The sequence below is a fragment of the Oryctolagus cuniculus genome, chromosome 19 (genome assembly GCF_964237555.1).
Source record: "Oryctolagus cuniculus chromosome 19, mOryCun1.1, whole genome shotgun sequence".
NCBI classification, from domain to species: Eukaryota; Metazoa; Chordata; class Mammalia; order Lagomorpha; family Leporidae; genus Oryctolagus; species Oryctolagus cuniculus.
Window position 1 is genome coordinate 62,528,434 of NC_091450.1, and position 17,419 is coordinate 62,545,852.

General features: G+C 37.3%; 1 pseudogene; it reads left to right on the forward strand.

Moving 5' to 3' along the window:
- The first annotated feature begins 14,148 nt into the window (after positions 1–14,148).
- Positions 14,149–17,419, forward strand: part of LOC127488734 (uncharacterized) — a 72,898-nt pseudogene continuing 69,627 nt past the window's right edge.

Below are 17,419 nucleotides of genomic sequence, written 5' to 3' on the forward strand. Positions count from 1 at the left end.
GCTGATAGAACTTATACAGGGGCCTATCTGTTTATCATGTTGAAAATCTGGGAATCCTGAAAAATATGGAACAAAAACATCTGAAAATTCCAAATGACCAAATAAACACTATAAGTAATCAACAAGGAGTAGGCATCAACAGCAGTGATATCGCTATCTAAAATTTCACTAAATATGAAGTATATGACACATAATGTCCTTTTACCTTTAAAGACAATTGGTCTATTAACATTTTTTTATAAATTAATGTTCTTTTTTATTCATTGATTTATACTTTATTTGCTTGTTCATGAAGTCATGCCTCACATGAATCCAAGGCCTAATTAGCTGTTTTTTCAATGTGATATAATGATATGGTTTAGCTTTTTTTGTTTTTTCTTCTTATTAAAAAACAGTAGATGATGAAATTAATAGGTATATGAAGGGCCAACTGTTTTGTTTACAAGCTGGATATCTATAGTAAAGTATGTTCAATTCATGTTTAGCTTGACATTCTCTGATTTAGACACAGGAATAGATAATTACTCCACAGTAACTAATGAGCCCTCAAGTAACTGAAGCTCCCATCGTTTGCACTTCATCTTCATTCTAACTGCCTTGTTGGTGGCTTTCAACCATCAAGAAAGGTAAGAACAATGTGGACATCAACCGAACTTCAGATATAAGCTATTCAGGAGCACCTTCTTGGCTTCTGTTCAATGGAGTCAAGTCTTACAAAGTTTTTGGTTCATGGATTCAGAAAATCATAGGCTATAATGTGCGGTTTAGAAGGAAGCTGTTTAGATATAGATTATGAAAACTTGTAAAATCTGAATAAATGTGTCATATTGAGGAAAGCATCATATTTATAGGTTTTTATCCTGTATTTACATCAAAGAATATTGCCCATATTGGAAAGAAGGGTTAGACGATGAAAGAAGGGTTAGACAAAAAGGAAGTGAGATACAAACTCACATCCAGAACAAGTTTATTCAAAGCAATAACCTTGAGAGGGGCCCAATACCAACATATATACAGGATGATGATGTGTCAGAGAGCTTGGATGCTTTCACAGGCTAGGCTGATAGAACATAAGGCAGCTGAGGCATTAGGTATGGCTGAGCTGGCTTGCTCAGGAGTTTATGCAGGCTAAATGAATGAGGCAGGTTTGAATGGTTTGAGAAAGAATCCAAGGGGCTAGAAAGTCCCTTGTGGGGGATGCACTTTCAGACATTTAGGCAAGGAGGTAAGACTCAAATGCTTATGTCCTGGCTCCATCATTTGTGACTACTGCTATTTTTTCATACATTTTATTTATATATATGAGCAAGTTTCATGTATTTTCATATATACAGATTTAATACCATGGTGATACTTCCTACCCTATCCTACCTCCCATCCACACTCTCAACCTGCCTCCTCTTTGCTTTTCTAATCTTTATTTTAATTTTTACAATGAAATATTTTCAGTTAATTTTATAAGCATAAGCTTAACCCTTCATTAAGTAAATAATTCAATAAACAGTAAAAAGAAAAAAACACTGTTCCTCAACAATAGAGACAAGGATTGTAAACAATCACAAAATATTAAAATGTCTATCTTGGTCTTATTCATTACATTTTTTGTACTATATCAGTTACCACAGATCAGGAAAAACATAGTATTTGTCTTTTGGGGACTTGTTATTTCACTGACTATAATGGTTTCCAGTTGCATCTATCTAGTTGCAGAATTTCATTCCTTTTTTTACATCTGAGAAGTATTCTGCAGTATTAGTGCCTGTGTGTGTATATAACTATATAACTATATGTATATATAAATTTGTTCATCTTATATAAAAAATGTGTAAAAAAGTAGAAGTACCTGGGATTAAACATGACAATAGGTCTGATCTGATTTCATCATCATTTAAAAAATCATCTATTATTTTTCACTTTATGTTTCTGTGTGGGAGCAAACTGTTGAAATCTTTACTTAATGTATGCTAAACTGATCTTCTGTATATAAAGAGAATTGAAAATGGATCCTCATATGAATGGAAGGGGAGAGGGAATGGGAAAGGGGAGGATTGCGGGTGGGAGGGACGTTATGGGGGGGGAAGGCATTGTAATCCATAAGCCATACTTTGGAAATTTATATTCATTAAATAAAAGTTAAAAAAAAAAACTTGTAAAATGTCAAGTAATTTCATGATTTCAAATGTTTATAAGGATTAAAAGTATAATTAATGAACTGTAAAAAAAAGTAGAAGTAGTCACACATGATGGAGCAAGGACATAAGCATTAGTCTTAGCTCCTTATGTAAATGACTGAAAGCACATATAACTATATATAACTATACATATAAAATAATATAACTACATAACATTTTTATTTATTTGACAGGTAGATTTACAGACAATGTGAAGTTTTTATTTATTTGACAGGTAGATTTACAGACAATGTGAAGAGAGACAGAGAGAAAGGTCTTCCTTCCATTGGTTCACTCCCCAAATGGCTGCTACAGCCAATACTGCGCTGATCCAAAGCCAGGAGCCAGGTGCTTCTTCCTAGTCTCCTATGTGGGTACAGGGGCCCGAGCACCTGGACCATCCTCCACTGCCCTCCCAGGCCACAGCAGAGAGCTGGACTGGAAAAGGAGCAACTGGGATGAGAACCAGTGCTCATATGAGATGCCAACGCTGCAGGCAGAGGATTAACCTAGTGCATCACAATGCCGGCCCAATAACATTTTCTTTATCCAGTCATTGGTTCATGGACTACTCAGCTGGTTCCATAGCTTAGTGCTTGTGAATTGAGCTGCAATAAACATGGGGGTACATATTAACTCTTTCTAAAAAAAATATTTATTTATTTGAAAGGCAGAGTTACAGAGAGGCAGAAAGAGAGAGAGAGAGAGAGAGAGAGAGAGAGAGAGAGAGAGAGGTCTTCCATCTGATGCTTTACACCCCAGATGGCTGCAATGGCCAGAGCTGTGCCAATCTGAAGCCAGGAGCCAGGAGCTTCTTCTGGGTCTCCCATAAGGGTGGAGGGGCCCAAGGACTTGTGCCATCTTCTATTGCTTTCCCAGGCCCTATCAGAAAGCTGGATCAGAAGTAGAGCAGACTGAACTCAAACCAGCGCCTATATGGGATGCTGGCACCACAAATTCTGGCTTCACTTGCTATGACGCAGCACCAAGCCCACAAATAACTCTTCCATATATCCAAAAGAAATGCAATCTGTCATTAACTAAGATATGTTTAGGTTCATACATGTCTATTAGCTGAATAATTCCAAGTAAAATTCAGATAGAGCAAAGGTAAACATTGCTATTTATAATTTTCTAATATTTAATTTATATACATACATACACACACAAACATATATATAGTTTATATATATATATATATATGTTTATATAAATGTTACACCAACATTTATCTATGTAGGTGCTCTCTACTTATCAATGCCTTGTCAATATCTTCTCTATCCTCAGGGCATCTCTTTTGGAGTAGAAATATTAATCCCAATGAGGAGGTACTAAAACTATAGTTTGAAAATTAGATTTAAGGGGCCAGTGTGGTGGCTCACTTGGCTAGTCCTCTGCCTGTGGTGCTGGCATCCCACATGGGCACCAGTTCTCGACATGGTTGCTCCTCTTTCCAGTCCAGCTCTTTGCTGTGGCCCAGGAAGGCAGTAGAGGATGGCCCAAGTGCTTGGGCCCTGCACCCGCATGGGAGACCAAGAGGAACCACCTGGCTCCTGGCTTTGGATCGGCATAGCTCCTGCCATAGCAGCCATTTTTTGGGGGGGGGGGTGAACCAACAGAAGGAAGACCTTTCTCTCTGTCCCTCTATCGCTGTCTAGCTCTGTCAAATAAAAAATAATATTAGATTTAAAGAGAAGACAACCATGCAGAAAAATATGTAGCCATTGCAAAATGCACAGAAGCCTTGAAGAAGGTATTTAACCTAATAGGTTAAATACTTGTTAATTAGGAAGAATCTCTGTCCCTAACAAGAATAGTCAGGATAATTTAGGTGTCAGAACAGTAAAATGACCTCAGAACTCCCAGTGGCTGAGTAACATAAAAGATTCTTCTAGGACAAAAAGCAGTTACATTCAAATAATACTTTCTAACAACATTCTTCCTTGAATGATTTTAATCTACTGAGAATTTAAATAAAATATATGCAGACCCTAATTGTAGTTTTCTCTTGGCTCTAGGGAGACCCTCCCCACATAATGACTTGAAATTTGTGATTTGACCTTAAGATCTCTCCAGGAATCTGGCTGCACATTTGCCATAGCATGAAGAGAGCTCTGAGCTTGCAGTTCAGTGTTGGATTAAGAGGAAAATAGGCCATTGCAGGAAGTGTGACAACTTACCTGACTTAAAAACATACTACCAAGATATAGTGCTCAAATCACCATGGCATTGACATAAATACACACACACACACACACACACAAATACACACACATTGTCTTTCAATTAAGCAAATACATAAATCTTTTCTAAAAATCTCATATCTGTTTGGCTTACATTGAGAAATTTCAATCAACTATATGCATTTAGGTTATAGTTAGGAAAACTGCGTTAAGAAACTAAGAATAATTCAGAGGCATTTTACAGAGAGTGTCCTTCTCATACTGATGTTTAAGAATTCAGTGAAAAATCCTTAACAACTTTGATCATATTCTTTATCTTAGTCTTTCTAGGCTGAAGAGAGAATCATTGACATAGAAAATTTGAGCATAGTTTAAGAAATGATGTTGTAATATTTAAAAGTTAAGAGATAGGAAACACAGAATGAAAAAAAAAAAGAGAAAATCTGACTGACATCTAAGCCCAGAAGAATGTTGGAGACACATTATTTGAAAATATAACTGTGGTTTTCCAAATCCCCCAGTGCAAGAAACAATGTTTCCAAAGTATGGGTGTGCTAAGCACAGTAAGTGACAAGAAATCTACACCTACAGATCAAAGCATAACTTCTTAATAGAAAATAGACAAATAAAGTTATAAAACATCCATAGGAAAAAGATGATTGAAGAATGAATAACTCGACTTACAGAAAACATTTCAGTATGTGAAACCAGAGGCAATTGAGTAACATCTTTGAAGTACTGAATGCAGTCACTATAATCCTACACATATCTGGACAAATTAGCTTTCAGGATTGACAAAAAAATGAAAACATTCACATGGACATAAACAAAGAGTTGAATTAAGAGATCTACATCAAATGTGAGGTAAACCATGTCCCTCAAGAGGAAAGGACGTAATTTCAGAAGAGTTAGATGCAAAAAAGAATAGTGAGAAATACAATGTGAATTACACATGTTTATCTAATCATCTATTTAAGATAATAAACATGATGTCTAATGTGTGGAGCTGAAACAAGAAAGGACTCCAGTTCTGAGTAAAAACAGCTGTAAGTCAGGAGAGAAGCGATTATAGTTTCATTATAACACTCCCTACAATCTTGAAGAAAGAGGTAAAAACTTAAACTTATAATTTATTAAGAAAAAAAGTCTGAGTAATGTGTAAAGATAATGTCTAGGATAATAAAAATTGTATGCACAAATCTCCAAAAGGGAGGGGATGAAAACTCCATAAAATAAAATTCTGAATTACTAAGGTGGAAATAAACATAGATGTGTTAATGATAACAATAAACATAGCTAAATAAATTCTCTGAAAATTACCAGAATTTGTGCTGCCATTGCAGTGGAGTAGGTAAAGTTGTCACTGTGACAACAGCACCCTATATGGGCACTGTTTCATGTTGTGGATGCTCCACTTCCAAGCCAGCTCCATGTTAGTGACCTGGGAAAAGCAGCAGAGGATGACCTGAGTACTGGGGGCCCTACCATACAAGTGAGAGACCTGGATGAAGCTCTTGGCTCTGGGTTTGAACTGACTCAATTTCAGCTGTTGTGGCCATTTGGGAAGAAGTGAGCCAACAGATGGAAGATCTCTCTCAGTCTTGCTCTCCCTCTCCGTCTCCCTCTCTCTTTGTTGTTCAGTAATTATGGCTTTCAAATATATCAATAAATATTTTTAAAAAATTATCAGGAAGGGTATGATCAACAAACTCAGCTTATTTCCAGTTTTTAAGAGAAACACCAAAATATAAAACAAAAGCCAAGGTTATGAAAATGTTAAAGTAAAAGATGGGACACATTATTTCAGCAAAACACTAAAAAAAGAAACAATCACTAAATCTGACAAAACAGACCTTAAGCAATAAAAAATATTTTTAGGGAAAAATTATCAATTAACGAAAATATGCTGATCTGAGCCTTATGTACCAAATCACCTGAAGATATATAAATCAAAAAGTATAACTGAAAAAGTAAATAAAGCTAAAATCATAGCAAGGCTCTCTACTGTTAAGCAGTTAAAGATAAAAACTCACAATGAAATTAAAAAATCAAATAAACAAATTCAAATATGCCTACATGTAAAATATAAAGCACTTGTACAATTCAATAACATTCTCATTCTGCTGCACCACTCCTCAAATCTGCATAAGTCTGTGAAAATCTACGTGCTACTGCTACACTTTAAAGTAGTCTTCAACAATATCAAGACACCTTGTGATTTTGCCCATGTTGTAATTAGGTAAAAAAAAAATACGTTTTAGAGCTATTAAATATTGCAAAATAGCATGGATCAAAATAACACATGGTACCTCAATTAAGCTTTTATAAAATAGAGTAAAATCACAATACTTGTTGATTGAAAATAAATCATTAATATGTTTTTAAGATATAAAATAGATAAATATGGTAGAACTTGAAGGTATGTGGCCCTAAGCAGAAGGAGGATGATAGAAACTGATGATGCTGTGTTAGCCATCCTCTGAAACTTTACCTATCATTTCTGGGCATGTATTCCATTGATATGTTAAAAGCAATTTTTGATGTGAACAGATTTTCAAATTGATAATGGGAGAGTTTATTTTGCTTTTCTACTAGAAGCAAATAAATTCTGAAATTCTCTAATATTTTAGTAAGTTTTAGCAGATTCACATCAATTCACTTTGATTACTTGCAAGCTTCAGTTAATCGTGGATAACTGACTAGAATTGCAAAACCATAGAGTAAAATTTCTAGGCTGAGTTGATTGTTTTATAGAACAATAAAATGTGACATGAACTAAAACTGCAAATATCAGATGACAGACATAATTTTTATCCTACCTAGCATCTACATTCCAGAGCATTCTTCCCCTTTTCCAGAATGTGTATTAGTAGCCTAAGGCACTCCAAACAGAAGAGTGAGGGTTTTAAACATCTTCTTTGATGAAGATCATTCTCAGTTTTCACCCAGGCACCTGCCTCCTTTTGCTAGTCATCTCTTGGTGGATACTGGTTTTCGTTGGATACTGGATTCTTCATACCTATAAAGTCATATATGCTTGTATGATGTTTTAAGACACTAAATTGAAAATTGGTATTTAAGTTTTCAATAAATTAGATTTAAATACTTGTATTTTTTCTTTAAGTTATTTTAATAAGTAGTAATAATTTTTTTCAATTTATGTACTTAAAATTTTTTTAGTATTTTGTAAATGAAATTTTAGTGATGTTCTTCAAAAATACTCCTTTTATGTACTTGGAACTCTATGACTTTTCCAAGTAAATTTTCCAGTGCTTTTCACAGCAATCAAAATATAATGTATAGCATTACACTTGAATCTTTTTGTATTTTAGTTGGTGATTGAGTTTATTCTGTGTATTGCATCAATAACTTGTCCTATGTCATTTCTAGCACAGGGAACCTGGCTCCATTCTGGCTTGTGCTTTCCTTTTAAAGTTATCAACTACTCATTTATTCTGAAAGTTGTTCCAGCAACTTTCCCACTCATCACTTTTCAGAAACCACTAGGCCTTATTGTCATAATGCTCATCTCTAGATAATATATATATATAGTATATTAGATATTATAGACATATTACATATATAGTGTGTATGTTTTCATGATTCTCATGGAATTAAAATATTTTCTTGGATTTTTTAAAGTTTTTCAATTACAATTCTCTCTACCAGTATTTTCTCACTCAAACACTGATCCTATCATACAACTCTGTTGTTCAGGGGATTTTACATTGCTGGCCATGTGCAACAGATTTCTATTGTTTTTTTCATTGCTCTCAACTTTGTATATCATCAATATCCATGTGGAAGACAATTTGAGCATACAAACATGTTCATTTTTTTCGACATTCACAGTGTAATGTCATGAAATCACTCAAAATTGTTCTTTTAGCAACCTATTTTTCTAGTCTATCAAAAATGTTAGGACATTATACACACATTACTGAGGATACTTTTTTAAAACAGTTTCTTGTTAGGGACTCACAATTCATTCACATTAAAATTTCTATGCATTAGATTGAGACAGTATTGTATAAGCTTTATGATACTGAATTAAACTGAATAAGATTTTCTTGTGTTAAATGCCTGATATATTTCTATATTTTAAAATATAATTTTGGAACTATTTTAATCTCTATTACATCTCCTTGTGATGCTATTTCTGCATTTACCAAATTTCCCATTGGTACACCCAACAGTAAAAAAAAAAAACAATGTATATGGAAATGTATACATTTTTCTATTTTTAATGCTATATTTAAGTTTATTATAAGCATCATAAAAATCAATAACCTAATTTATGCCAATTCTAGCACAGGAAACTTCAGGATAACTTGGTTTTCTTTATCATTGTTTGGTCATCAGTTTTCTAATTTTCTGGAACTTCTCCAAGCAAATTTTAGTTCACAGTATCTGAGCACAATCTTGGGCCAAGCCCATCACTCGCATTAGCAGGGGATTATTTTAGACTTTATGGACTTTTATGGAACTTGATATTAAGTTTTATTTTAGAAATTTAGTTTAATTTTTTTGTTTCATATTTGAATAAATAGAGCTCACTTTTTTCATTAACAATCTATTGTAGATAAAACCCAGCTCTATGAACTGGTGGCCATGATGATTTAAATTTTCATTGTGAGATCATCATCACCCCCAACATTCTATGGGTGTCCTGGAAACCTTCATGTACATAGTGTCTTTGAGCTATCCTAGTGAAGGTTGATCATTCTCTCTTCTCAAGGTAATACACAGATTTATATGTAGAAATAATATGTGTAAATATATATGTGCATTTCTGGATTTTTTATAGAACTCTGAGCAATCATTTATTAAATTTTGTTGATTATTCAAGTTTTCCACTGTGGTTCTAGATACTATGCACATCCTGGCAATTATATCAGTAAGTGGCTGGATCATGAAATGATTTTTGGCCCTAAAAGTTTATATATATATTTTTTTCTTTATTTAATTTTAGAAATTAGTAGACAAGGGGACAACAGAGGGACAGGGAGAGTGAGTTACAATCTGGTACTTCACTCCCCAATTCCATATTGATCAGGAACTGGATTATTAGGGAACTCTGAGCTATCATTCCTTGATTATAAAAAATATATATAAGTATATTAATAATTTATACATTAGTATATGTTTGTGCATATATAAATTTTGAAGGTATAGTTCTAGATACAAATATCTGCTTGATTAGTTATGCATGATCTTTATTTCTATTCCTTAATTTTTTTTCTTATTTTCTCTTTTTAATGTAGAAGTAATGGACTATTTATCACAAAAATCACTTACATGTGCTTGTCACATTATTTTTGTTATCAAGTAATTGAATTTCATGCACAGTAATGAAAATATAATTTCTATTTTAAATAGTACACCTCATTTCAGATTCTGTTTTGGATTTCAGTTTATTCTTTTTTCTTTTTCTTTTTTCTTTGAAAGACAGAGTTACAGAGAAAGAGGGACAAAGATCAAGATCTTACAACTGCTGGTTCACTGCTCAAATGGCCACAATAGCTAGGGTTGGGGTAGGCCAAAGCCAGGAGCCCGGTGCATCTTCGGGGTCCCCCACATGGGTGGCAAGGGCACAACTACTTGGGACATATTTCAACTGCTTTCCCAGGCTATTAGTAGGGAGCTGGATTGGAACTAGAACAGCTGGGCCATGAACCAGCACCCCATATGGGATGCCGGGTGTCGCAGGAGGCAGCTTAACCCACTATGACACAATGCCATCCCCTCTTTGGATTTATTCTTATCACCCCTGTATATGATCAGTATAATGTATAATCAGTATAACTTAATGAAAGGCCATCTTATGACTAAACCTATCAGTGTGTTGGCCTGACTTTTATGTTGGAAGGTCTTCAACATACTCAAAACTGTGATAATTTTGTTGACCACTTTTATGTATGCAGTTCCATCAAAAGCACTTTTGGACCATAATATAACTTTCCCTTCCCATATGATATAGTTTTAAGTTTTGTGGGATATGAATGTAAATAAACTTTTGATAATGGTATTTTTAAATATCTATAGAAGTGAATAGCTTTCATTTAAGGTTTTTCTGGGAAAGGGCTTGATATTTTCTTTACTTATCATTTTTGATCTTCTCTTTCACTTATCACATTTAATGCACACTTAATACACATTGGTTCACACAATTTTTTGTATATCTTTATCACACTGTTGTTGCCCCTATATTACTGCTTACTGCTACTTATGGTAATCAGAATATGTTATATACTGACATATGCAGTTGTTTTAATTTTTTATTCTATATACACGTAAAATCATGTATACATTTATACATAATGATGTTGTAGTGCAAGCCAATCCTAGTACAGAGAACCTAGCCCATCATGGTTAACTTTTTCATTGTGGATTCATCAATTTATGAAAATTAAGTTTTCAACTTTCCTTGATTTACTATTTTGACTTTAAAAGTTTTCTGATAGGCCGGCGCCGTGGCTCACTAGGCTAATCCTCCACCTTGCGGTGCCGGCACAGCGGGTTCTAGTCCCGGTCGGGGTGCCGGATTCTGTCACGGTTGTCCCTCTTCCAGGCCAGCTCTCTGCTACGGCCTGGGAGAGCAGTGGAGGATGGTCCAAGTGCTTGGGCCCTGCACCCCATGGGAGACCAGGAGAAGTACCTGGCTCCTGCCATCGGATCAGCGTGGTGTGCTGGCTGCAGCATGCTGGCCGCGGCAGCCATTGGAGGGTGAACCAACGGCAAAGGAAGACCTTTCTCTCTGTCTCTCTCTCTCACTGTCCACTCTGCCTGTCAAAAAACAAAAGTTTTCTGATAGTAAAATAATGTACTGGACTATTGTGCACCAAATTCCTTTATGTCTGTTGATCATTGTATTACTTATACTCTTCCTTCTAATAACAATTATTAAAATTTATGTTCTGGCTGGCGCCGCGGCTCACTAGGCTAATCCTCCGCCTAGCGGCGCCGGCACACCGGGTTCTAGTCCCGGTCAGGGCGCCGGATTCTGTCCCAGTTGCCCCTCTTCCAGGCCAGCTCTCTGCTGTGGCCAGGGAGTGCAGTGGAGGCCCTGCACCCCATGGGAGACCAGGATAAGCACCTGGCTCCTGGCTCCTGCCATCGGATCAGCGCGGTGCGCCGGCTGCAGCGCACCGGCCACGGCGGCCATTGGAGGGTGAACCAACGGCAAAGGAAGACCTTTCTCTCTGTCTCTCTCTCTCACTATCCACTCTGCCAGTAAAAAAAAAAATTATCTTCTACAACATATATTATTTTAGTTAATCATGACTTTTAATTCAACTGTGTGACCTATTTATCTTATCAGTCTCCTGTTGGCCGGCGCCATGGCTCACTTGGCTAATCCTCCACCTGTGGCACCAGCACACCAGGTTCTAGTCCCAGTCAGGGTGCCAGATTCTGTCCCGGTTGCTCCTCTTCCAGTCCAGCTCCCTGCTGTGGCCCGGGAGTGCAGTGGAGGATGGCCCAGGTCCTTGGGCCCTGCACCCACAAGGGAGACCAGGAGGAAGCACCTGGCTCCTGGCTTCAGATCTGCCCAGTGCATTGGCTGCAGCGCACCGGCCATAGCAGCCATTTGGTGGGTGAACCAATGGCAAAGGAAGACCTTTATCTCTGTCTCTCTCTCATTAACTCTGCCTGTCAAAAAAAATCTCCTATTATAAGTTAACCCTACTACTATTAAATTTAAACCTTCTTGGGTGGCTTTTTTTTGTGATATCAACTTAATGGAAACTATATAAAATCTCTTTGTAACTATTTTATGCCCCTAAACTCTCACAGCTATGTTTTTTTCTAAGATTTATTTATTTATTTGAAAGGCAGAGTTTCAGAGAGGCAGAGGCAGAGGCAGAGAGAGAGAGAGAGAGAGAGAGAAAGAGAGATCTTCCATTTGCTGGTTCACACCCCAGATGGCCAAAATATCCAGAGCTGCATGTATCTGAAGCCAGGAGCCTGAGCTGTTTTCATGTCTCCCATGGGAGTTCAGGGGTGCAAGGACTTGGGCCATCTGCTTTCCCAGGCCAGAGCAGAGAGCTGGATAGGATGTGGAGCAGCTGGGATAGGATGGGACATGAACTGGTGCCCATATTTGATGCTGCCATAGGAGATGGCAGTTTTACCTGCTACGCTACATTGCCAGTCCCTCTCAGAGCTATCTTGACCCATTCAGTCATTCTCAATTCTCAGTTTTTATGCTATTTGAGCTTATCTAGAATTCTAGAGGACTATACAGTTCACTTTAATTTTGAATTTCCAGATTGTAACTATAGATACAAGTAATTCATTTTCTCAATTTTTTTTTGGTAATTACCAAGATCTTTGCTTTGATTTCATTATTTTTCCTTTATTTTCCATTCTAATTGCAAGTTAACGTACTTTTTTCAAAAAATACCCTTATATATGTTTATAATTTTATTATTTATTTTTGTCTTCTTAAAAATGATCTATTTATTCATTTATTTGAAAGTCAGAGTAGCACAGCATGTGCACTTGTGAGAGAAAGAGAGAGAGAGAGAGAGAGAGAGAGAGAGAAAGAGAGAGAGAGAGAAATCTTCCATCAGCTGGCTTATTTCCCAAATGGTTGCAATGGCTGAGGCTGGGCCATACCGAAGCCAGGGATCAGGAGCTTCCTGGAGGTCTCCCATGTGAGCAGCAGGGGCATGAACATTTATGCCACACTCCACTGTTGTCACAGGCACATTAGCAGGCAGCTGGATTGGAAGAAGACTGGACGGGATTCTCCTCAGTGCCTGTATGGGATGCTAGTACTGAAGGTGGTAGTTTAGCCCACTACAGTACAATGGTGGTCCCTGTCCTTGTCATTTAATTATTGCTCCTCAAACTAACAGTTCTACTCATAGTAATCACAATATAATATATACCCTAGTATGATAAAAATGTTATCTTTACTTTATGCTTGAATATATGAATATTGCCTGATTATGTCATCAAATAGCAGTGTATACCAGTGTTAGCATTGTGACAGTGGTCATGTTTGTTGGATTTTCATTATGCTGTCAATGCACAAAAGTTTTTTAAGAAAGTCAAGAAATTTTTATCTATGAAACTTATTGGATCATTTAGTGCCATGGTGCCCTTTTACTCTTACAAGGATTTCTTTTCTCTTTTTGGTATTGTAATGGGACTGTGTTTCCCCTTGATGTTGAACTTTTCAATAGTATATTTCTAAATGCTGGTGTTGTTCAACTAATATCATTTTTTACAGCCAGAGTAGACAATGAGAGAGAGAAAGAGACAGAGAGAAAAAGGTCTTCCTTTTCCATTGGTTCACCCCCCAATGGCTGCTGCGGTTGGCGCACTGCAGCTGGTGCAATGTTCTGATCCGAAGCCAGGAGCCAGGTGCTTCTCCTGGTCTCCCATGCGGGTGCAGGGCCCAAACACTTGGGCCATCCTCCACTGCACTCCCGGGCCAAAGCAGAGAGCTGGACAGGAAGAGGACTGTGCTGGTGCTGCAGGCGGAGGATTAGCCTATTGAGCCGTGGCGCTGGTCACATAATTTCATCATAACATTTATGTCCTTTTTTCTTTTCACTTTGAATTCAATGCTGTTACCTATATATAATTTTAGTTTCTTATAGTATCTTGGTCCTAGCATCATGAGTCTGTATATTTTGATTTTTGTTTCATTATAAGTTTAGCAGCACAACCTGTCTTGGAATCTTTCCTGTAAACAATATCTGGACAGTCTAATAGTAATATTTTTTCAAGCTATTGAATCATACACTTTCTGCATATTTGGAATTTTTAGGACACTCCAAATTTATCATTAGTTTTGAAATTTTCCATTCTTTCATTCTAAATGAAGGAGATCTTCCATGAACATTCTTCTCTTCTTTTTTTGCCAGGCAGAGTTAGACAGTGAGAGAGAGAGAGAGAGGGAGAGAGAGAGAGAGAGACACAGAGAGAGAGAAAGAGTTACAGACCATGAGAAAGAGAGACAGAGAGAAAGGTCTTCCTTCCATTGGTTCACCCCCCAAATGGCTGCTACAGCTGGCGTGCTGCACCGATCCAAAGCCAGGAGCCAGGTGCTTCCTCCTGATCTCCCATGCAGGTGCAGGGCCCAAGCACTTGGGCCATCCTCCACTGCCTTCCCAGGCCACAGCAGAGAGTGGGCTGGAAGAGGAGCAACCAGGACAGAATCCAGTGCCCCAACCGGGACTAGAACCCAGGGTGCCGGTGCTGCAGGCGGAGGATTAGCCTAGTGAGGTGTGGTGTCAGCCATTCTTATTCGTTTTTAATTTTTATTTAATAAATATAAATTTCCAAAGTACAACTTTTGGATTATAGCGGCTCCCCCACCCATAACCTCCCTCTCACCTGCAACCATCTCCCACTCCCTCTCTCATCCCATTCATATCAAGATTCATTTCCAATTACGTTTATATACAGAAGATCAATTTAGTATATACTAAGTAACAATTTCAAAAGTTTGCACCCACACTGAAAAACAAAGTATAAAGTACTTTTTGAGTATAGTTATGCCACTAATTCACATAGTACCATACATTAAGGACAGAGATCCTACATGGGGATTAAGTGTTGTTGATTTAACAATTGACATTTTCATTTATGATGTCAGTAATCACCCGAGGCGCTCGTCATGAGTTGCCAAGGCTATGGAAGCCTCTTGAATTCGCCAACTCCAATCTTATTTAGACAAGGCCATAGTCAAAGTGGAAGTTCTGTCCTCCCTTTAGAGAAAGATACCTCCTTCTTTGATGGCCCATTCTTTCTGCTGGAATCTCACTCGCAGAGATCTTTCACTTAGGTCACTTTTTTACTTTTTGCCAGAGTGTCTTGGTTTTCCATGCCTGAAATACTCTCATGGGCTTTTTAGCCAGATCCAAATGCCTTAAGGGCTGATTCTGAGGCCAGAGTGCTGTTTAAGACATTCGCCATTCTATGAGTCTGCTGTGTATCCCACTTCCCATGTTGGATTGTTCTCTCCTTTTTAATTCTATCAGTTAGTATTAACAGACACCAGTCTTGTCTATGTGATCCCTTTGACTCTTAATCCTATCATTATGATCAGTTATAACTGAAGATCACTTTGACTAGTGGTATTGGTACATTCCACCTTGATGGGATTGTATTGGAATCCCCTGGCACGTTTCTAACTAAACCATTAAGGGTAAGTCCGATTAAGCATGCCCTAAACTGTACATCTCCTCCCTCTCTTATTCCTAATCTTATATTTAACAGGGATCACTTTTCAGTGAAATTTAAACACCTAAGCATAATTGTGTGTTAACTAAAGAGTTCAACCAATGGTATTAAGTAGAATAAAAAAATACTAAAAGGAATAAAGTAGTAATTTATTCTTCGACAGTCAGGACCAGGGCTGACCAAGTCACTGTTCCTCATGGTGCTCATTTCACTTCTACAGGTTTCCTTTTAGGTGCTCAATTAGTTGTCACCAATCAGGGAGAACATATGATATTTGTCCCTTTGGGACTGGCTTAATTCACTCTGCATCATGTTTTCCAGATTCCTCCATTTTGTTGCAAATGACTGGATTTCTCCTATGCCTCCATTGAATTTCAGCATCATTTTTTCCAGATCTGAGAAGAACGTCTTTGGTAATTTGTTGGGTATCACATTGAATCTATAGTTTGCTTTAGGGAGAATGGACATTTTGATGATATAGATTCTTCCAATCCATGAGCATGGAAGAGTTTTCCATTTTTTGATATCCTCTTCTATTTCTTTTTTTAAGATTTTGTAATTCTCATCATAGAAATCTTTGATGTCCTTGGTTAAGTTTTTTCCAAAGTATTTGATTGTTTTGTAGCTATTGTTAATGAGATTGATCTTAGCAGTCCTTTCTCAGCCATGGCATTGCCTGTGTATACAAAGGCTTTTGATTTTTGTGCATTGATTTTATATCCCACTACTTTACCAAACTCTTCTATGAGTTCCGATAGTCTCTTAGCAGAGTTCTTTGGATCCCCTAAAAAAAGAATCATATCATCTGCAAAGAGGGATTGTTTGACTTCTTCCTTCTGAATTTGTATCCTTTTAATTTCTTTTTCTTGCCCATGGCTCTGGCAAAAACTTCCAGTACTACATTGAATAACAATGGTGAGAGTGGGCATCCCTGTCTGGTACCAGATCTCAGTGGAAATGCTTCCAACTTTTCCTCATTCAATAGGATGCTGCTGGTGGGTTTTTCATGAATTCATTAGCATTCTTCTATAAAGTGCCATTTTCTTTTCTTGATTTAACTTCCTATAATATATACTGGTTCTTTTTTGGCTTTTAGAAATAATTCAAGACTTTTTTCTCTGTATTCCTTTACATTTGCTTGGTAATTTGTAATTATTCCTACCAAACTACTCAGCTCCACAAAAATTAATCACAATTTACAGTAATATGAACATCACTTATTAATTTTTCTTTGATTTTATTATTATATTAGTATATGTCATCAGTATCCCATTGTAAACAAATAGACGCATTGTTGGTTACCATTTGTATTAAGAGTTTATCAACTCAATGAAAGCATGTAGATTTTTCGGGCCATTTCAAGGGTACAGTCTTTCAGCATTATCGATGTACAGCGTATTCTTTCATCAACTGAAGTTGAATTTCTTTTACTGCATTGTGATAAGACTCAATTTAATGATGCTTTTGCAATATTCCACAGTGTCTTTGTAAACAATGTCATCTTTGCATTATTATTTTCTATTTTTTTTTTCACAGGCAGAGTGGACAGTGAGAGAGAGAGACAGAGAGAAAGGTCTTCTTTTGCCATTGGTTCACCCTCAAATGGCCACCGCGGCCAGCATGCTGTGGCCAGTGCACCACGCTGATCTGATGGAAGGAGCCAGGTACTTATCCTGGTCTCCCATGTGGGTGCAGGGGCCCAAGCACTTGGGCCATCCTCCACTGCACTCCCTGGCCACAGCAGAGAGCTGGCCTGGAAGAGGGACAACCGGGACAGAATCCGGTGCCCCGACCGGGACTAGAACCCGGTGTGCCGGCGCTGCAAGGTGGAGGATTAGCCTAGTGAGCCGTGGCGCCAGCTATTAT